Genomic DNA, 7286 nt, shown 5'->3' with positions numbered 1-7286 from the left:
TATTTGATCATAGGTCATACTCATATTTGATGAAATGGAACTTGAAGTAGTCTGGGAACCCACTTGACGAAGGTCTTTGGATCTTCTTCAAATGCATCAATCTCCTCTTGAAGCTTGTCCTTGCCTTTTAGTTTTTGGTCTTGTGGTGGAAGATCATCTTGAGCTTGTGTTCCCTTGAAGTAAGTAGGATCATACTTCTCTTGTAGAGGAACAAACTTTGTCTTGGAGTATTTATCTTCTTCCAACTCAACTCTCCATTGGCATTGAATTTCGTTCAAAACCAACACCTTGATTCTTCCGGTGCCCTTCCTTGCTTGCGTACAATTTCCTCAAATTGCTTACTTCCAGCAAGGCCCTTGTAAACACCTGTCTCTATAATTCCCTTCAATAAGCTGTTTTCTTGCTCAAGTGTAACTTGGCTAAGAGAATCATTAGTGGAATCAAGAGAACTATTAAAAGCAACAATATTGGATTTAACATGATTGTTGTTATTACTAGAAGAAGAATCTTTCTTACTCTTGTTGCTAGATTTTACTTGTGGCATGTAAGTAGACAAGAGTAAGCACTTGGCAATTTAAGAAGAACTTTTCTTCCGAAGATCATCATTGATTGCTTTTAAGAACCCATGCTCTTGCTCTAGGTTGAGCTTTTTGAAGCGTAGTTTCTCATGAGTTTTTAGAAGTTCTCGATGATCCTCTAAAGTATTTTCATGAGCTAACTTTAGAGTGTTTAGTCCTTTACATAGACACTCAATCTCCTTCTTATCATTGTCATTTGTTTCATCTTGGTTAGCATGATTAATAGCAATTTCATCATAATTATCATCACTAGCATTGTTAACAAGTAATTCATTATCACCAAGGAAATCATCTTCATCAATATTGAAATCAATATACTCGGGGAGTAATACCTGAAAGTGCAACTAATCCCTGGGTGGTTTTGGTAATTCTAAACAACATATAGCTCATTGAACTAATGCTCTTTTAACATGATCATTTTAGAAAGTTCAATGATTGGCATGGCATGGACTAGAGATGTGCACCCCTCAAAATGCCAAGGACACATATTGGCAACAAGCTCAAGACTCTACATTTTGTTTTTAGTGATCCAAGATCACATTGAGTCCATAGGAAAGACAATACTATTAAAAGGGGATGAGGTGTTGCTTAATGGCTTACTTGCTCAAAATGCTTAGTGATATGCTCCAAAACCCTCAACCACTTTCTCATTTCCACATATGTGCTAAACCTAAAAGTCAAACTCGGCCTCACTGATTTGATATATTCGGCGCAACCGAGTTCATTTGACATAGCCACTGCCACAAACCCTAGTCAATTCGGTTTCACCGATAGGGATCTCGGTCTCACCGAGATGGGATTACAAACTCCCTGTTTCCCTTTGTAACGTTTCGGTCTCACTAAAATGAGCGATCGGTCACACCGAGTTCGCAATGCAAACTCCTTGTTTCCTTTTCATTATGTTTTGGTCCCATCGAGATGAGCGAATCGGTCCCATCGAGTTTGCCTGACCAACTCTCTATGTGCCTATCACTGAAATCGATTCCACCGAGTTCATGTGATAGGTCTCACTGAGATTATGTTGTGCCCTAACCCTAGCACATCGGTCCCACCCTAGTTGACCATATCGGTCCTACCGAAAAGCCTAACATTCATATTTTGACCCGAATCGGTCTGACCGAGTTTTACCATTCGGTCTCACCGAGTTTGGGAATCTGTGTGTAACAGTTAGATTTTGTGTGGAGGCTATATATACCCCTTTCCACCCATTCTTCATTAGTGGAGAGAGCTATCAGAACGTGCCTACACTTCCACCATTCATTTTTCGAGAGAGAACCACCTACTCATGTATTGAGACCAAGATATTCAATTCCAACCACAAGAATCTTGATCTCTAGCCTTACCCAAGTTGCTTTCCACATAAATCAACTTTCCACCATAGCCAAATCTGTGAGAGAGAGTTGAGTGTTGGGGAGACTATCGATTGAAGCACAAGAGCAAGGAGTTGATCATCAACACACCATCTATTACCTTTTGGAGAGTGGTGTCTCCTAGATTGGTTAGGTGTCACTTGTGAGCCTCCATCAAGATTATGGAGCTAAACCAAGGATTTTGTAAGGGCAAGGAGATCGCCTACTTCGTGAAGATCTACCCAAGTGAGGCAAGTCCTTCATGGGCGATGGCCATGGTAGGATAGACAAGGTTGCTTCTGCATGGACCCTTCATGGGCGGAGCCCTCCAAGGACTCGCCCAGCCATTACCCTTCGTGGGTTGAAGTCTCAATCAACGTGGATGTATGAAAGCACCACCTATTGGAACCACGCCGAAAATCTTCGTGTCAACATTGCTTTTCCTCCCTCCAAACTCCTCTCATTTACTTTCTTGCAAGTTGCATGCTTTACTTTCCGCTGCTCATATACTCTTTACATGCTTGCTTGAATTATATTGTGAATGCTTAACTTGTGCTAAGTTGCTAAAACCTATCAAGAATTAAAATTAGAAAAAGGCTAAGTTTTTGTTTGGTCAAGTAGTCTAATCACCCCCCCCCTCTAGACATACTTTCGATCCCACAAGTGGTAGCAGAGCTTTGGTCTCCATTTGCCTTGATTTCCGTAGCTTTGGTGATCATAGCCTTGGTTTCACAACCTAGGAGAGTATGGCGTCTAGTGGGGCAAATTACCATCGTAGAGGTCCTTACTTTGATGGTACTGTAGGATCGAAAGTATGTCTAGAGGGGGGGTGATTAGACTACTTGACCAAATAAAAACTTGTCCTTTTCCCAATTTTAGTCTTTGGCTGTTTTTAGCTATCTTAGCACAAGTCAAGCAATCTTAACACAATTCAAGCAAGCAAGCAAAGAGTATATGAGCAGCGGAAAGTAAAGCATGCAACTTGCAAGAATGTAAAGGGAAGGGTTTGGAGGATTCAAACGCAATTTGGAGACACTGTCATTTTTGAGCTGTGGTTCCGATAGGTGGTGCTATCGTACATCCACGTTGATGGAGACTTCAACCCACGAAGGTTAACGGTTGCGCGAGTCCACGGAGCGCTCCACCCATGAAGGGTCCACGAAGAAGCAACCTTGTCTATCCCACCATGGTCGTCGCCCACGGAGGACTTGCCTCACTAGCGTTAGATATTCACGAAGTAGGCAATCTCCTTGCCCTTACAAACTCCTTGGTTCAACTCCACAATCTTGTCAGAGGCTTCCAAGTGACACCTAGCCAATCTAGGAGACACCACTCTCCAAGAAGTAACAAATGGTGTTTTGATGATGAACTCCTTGCTCTTGTGCTTCAAATGATAGTCTCCCCAACACTCAACTCTCTCTCACAGGATTTAGATTTGGTGGAAAGAAGGTTTGAGTGGAAAGAAACTTCGGGAAGGCTAGAGATCAAGATTCATATGGTAGGAATGGAATATCTTGGCCTCAACACATGAGTAGGTGGTTCCTTCTCAGAAACACCAAGTTGGAAGTGTAGGTTTGTTATGATGGCTCTCTCCACGAATGAAGAGGAGGTGGAGGGGTATATATAGACTCCACACAAAATCTAACCGTTACACACAGCTTGCCAAACTCGGTGGGACCAAATTGGTAAACTCGGTCAGATCAATTCAGCAAATCTAGTGACCGTTAGGATTTTTGGTGGGACTGACATGCAACTCGGTAGGACCGATGTTATTAGGGTTAGGGCATAACGTAATCTCGGTGAGAGCGATTACACAAACTCGGTGAGACCGATTTTGGTAATAAGCTAACCAGAGAGTTGGTCAGGTAAACTCGGTGGGACCGGTTCGCTCATTTCGGTGAGACCGAAATGTTACGAAAAGGAAACTGGGAGTTTACATTGCAATCTCGGTGGGACCGATCACTCATTTCGGTGGTACCGAAACGTTATGAATGGAAACAGAGAGATTACAACCCCATCTCGGTGAGACCGGGATCCCTATCAGTGAGACCGATTTGCCTAGGGTTTGTGGCAGTGGCTATGACATCTGAACTCGGTGGCGCCGGATAGAAAGAATCAGTGGGGCCGACTTTGACTTTTGGTTTAGATCATATGTGGATATGAGAAAGTAGTTGAGGATTTTGGAGCATATCACTAAGCATTGTAGAGCAATAAACTCATTAAGCAACACCTCATCCCTCCTTGATAGTATTGGCATTTCCTATAGACTCAATGTGATCTTGGATCACTAAAATATAAAATGTAGAGTCTTGAGCTTTTGAGCTTGAGCCAATCCTTTTATCCTTAGCATTTTGAGGGATCCACTTTTCTCATCCATGCCATGCCATTCATTGAGCTTTTCCTGAAATATTCATCTTGGAATGATGTTAGCTCAATGAGCTATATGTTGTGCACTACTACAAAAAGGGCTATAGATGGAATGGCCACTAATGGCGCACCTATGATGTGATGCGCCATTACTATATTCTAATGGCGCACCATGTCTCAGTGCGCCATTAGTAATATATTACTAATGGCGCACCTGGTGCGTGGTGCGCCATTGGTAGTTTTGAAAAAAAACATAAAAAATTTTTTTGTTACTAATGGCGCACCGTTGCATAGTGCGCCATTACTAATTGACATTGTAATGGCGCACCACATCCTTCGTGCGCCATTAGTAGTTTTAAAAAAAAATTGTTACTAATGGCGCACCATGTCTCGGTGCGCCATTACTAGTTTTAACTAGTAATGGCGCATTTTCCACTTGTGCGCCATTACTAAGTTTTTTTCAAAAAAAAATAAAAAAAATCAATTTTTTTTCAAAACTAGTAATGGCGCACCGTGGGTGTGGTGCGCCATTACTAGTTAAACTAGTAATGGCGCACCACCCCACGGTGCGCCATTACTAACTTGCCCCAACACCGAATGCACCCCCCCCCTTGGATCGCCTTTTCAGTTTAAAAAAAATAAAAGAAAATGATGGAAATGTCAAAAAAAATAAAAGATAATATGTTTCCCATGTGATATGTGCTCTAGTTTTTGGGAAAATTTACAAATATGAATTTCGACTTTATTTGCAAAATCTCTCTGGAAATTTGTAAAATGGGCATAACTTTTGCATACGAACTCGGATGAAAAAGTTTTTTATATGAAAAATCATCTACTCGAAAAGTTAAATTTGGATGTAACTTTTCAAAATCCCCAAAAACCTAACAGAAAAAAAGTTACGGGGCTTTCAAGATCTAGCGGCAAAAAAATTCAAAAAATTTCAAACTTACTAGTGGCGCACCGTGGATGTGGTGCGCCACTAGTAACAGAAAAAAATTGGTTTTGAATTTTTTTTCAGAAAATGATACGTAATATGATCGGGAATTTTGAAATATTTTTCAAAATTTCATCATAGTCATGAACATGAACAAAGTCCTAGACATCAACAAGGTATAACAGGATTGATATGCTAGATATATCAACAAGTGCCTGTGAAGTGAGCTATTGCTGGGGTTGGATAGAACTCTGAAGTTAAGCGTGCTTGGGCTAGAGTAGTGTGAGGATGGGTGACCTTTCGGAAAGTTTACCACGGAGTGCGACTTGACCTGAGATTAAGCCATAGTGAACTGAGATTAAGAAAAATTTAAAAAAAAATTAAAAAAAATTGAAAAAAAAAATTTTAAAAAAATTCTGAAAAAAATTTAAAAAAAATTTGAAAAAAAATGTTACTAATGGCGCACTTCTATGTGGTGCGCCATTAGTATACCAGATACTAATGGCGCACTGTGGGCTATACTAATGGCGTGCTACATGGTGCGCCATTAGTATACCAGATACTAATGGCGCACCAGTGGTGCGCCATTAGTAAAAAATACTAGTGGCGTGCTAGTAATGGCGCACCGGTAGTGCGCCATTAGTAGGCAAAACCGGTGCGCCATTAGTAGGCCTTTTTCTAGTAGTGTCAGGTGGTGGTGTAGAGATGGCTCCTTGGACGAAGACTTCAGTAGATGTGGATGGAGCTGGAGGTGTGGGTGCTGAAGCTGGTTGCACTGGAGCTGTAGGAGCTGTAGCTGGTGCAGATGAAGTGGCTCTGGTGTCTGTGACTGGCACTGCAGCTGATCTCTGAGCTCTAGGCACTCTGGCAAATGCATCTGTGGTTGTCTTGCCCTTCCTCTCCTGCATATCATCCTAAAGCTGCTCAATAACAGACTGGATCTCAGTTACCTTCACATCCAAGTCATAGAACTTCTGCTCCATGATCCTCTCCAGGCTCTCCTGGTTTTGAGTCAAGGTGGCCAGCCCCTTCTCATTCCTCAGAGTGGATGCAATCAAGTAGCCTAGTTGATCTTGTTTGCTCTTCAGAAAGTATTGTGATGCCTCTTCCATTGTTGGCATCTTGGTAGCCTTCTCTGTCCTTGCCTTCTCCTTCTTTGCTTGAGCATGCACAGAAGATGGCTCATCTTCATCCATAACCACTTGGTTATCCTCAAAGTCTGGATAGATAGCAAAGTGTTCCTTGTCCAGCAAGTATGTGCCTGTGCCCATCTTGGAGTTAATCAGCTCCTGGATCTGTGGGGCATACCCACAACTTCTTTTCTGGTCAGTTGATGTCCTCTTGATAGTCTCAACAATGAGGCTCATGACCTTGAATTTCTATGGCACATCAAATAAGTGTAGCAAGTTTATTGCATGGCCTCTGATCATGTTGTGGTCACCTGACTTGGGCAAGAGAGTATGCTTGAGGATCCAGTTGATGGTTGGCAGTCCTGACAGAAGATAATGTACAGATACAAACTTATGTGTCTCAACTGCAGCATCTGGGATCTCCTTGTACATATGTGCCATAGTGTTGTGATCCATCTTCTTCTTGGCATAGACATCTAAGTCATCTTCCTTCTCCTTAGGTGCATTGATCAGATTTGCCCATTCCTCAATAGTTGATTGGTACCTTGTACCTTCAGACATCCACACTATCCTACCATCTGGATAGAAGTGTGTTGTGGAGTAGAATTGCATAATGAGCTCCTCATTCCACTTTGTGAGCTTCTGCCCAACAAAGTCTGCACCTCAACAATCACTGAAATTGTCATACACACCAAGATAGTGTTCCTCATTCTCCTTCATGTAGGTCCAGTCCACCCACCTCATGTCACAAACTATAGGCTTCTTGTCCAACAACACTGTCTCATAGAAATCCTGTTGTTCCTTAGTATGGAACCTGTAGTCAATAGCAGTCCTTCTCCTGATAGCATAGGGATCAGACAACCTCCACTGTCTGAGTCCTGCATCCTTCCTCAGCTTCATGTTCTCGGCCACAGGATGAGCATCATTG

Source organism: Triticum dicoccoides, chromosome 4B (assembly GCF_002162155.2).
Source record: "Triticum dicoccoides isolate Atlit2015 ecotype Zavitan chromosome 4B, WEW_v2.0, whole genome shotgun sequence".
Classification (NCBI taxonomy): Eukaryota; Viridiplantae; Streptophyta; class Magnoliopsida; order Poales; family Poaceae; genus Triticum; species Triticum dicoccoides.
This window is presented reverse-complemented; position numbering follows the sequence as displayed.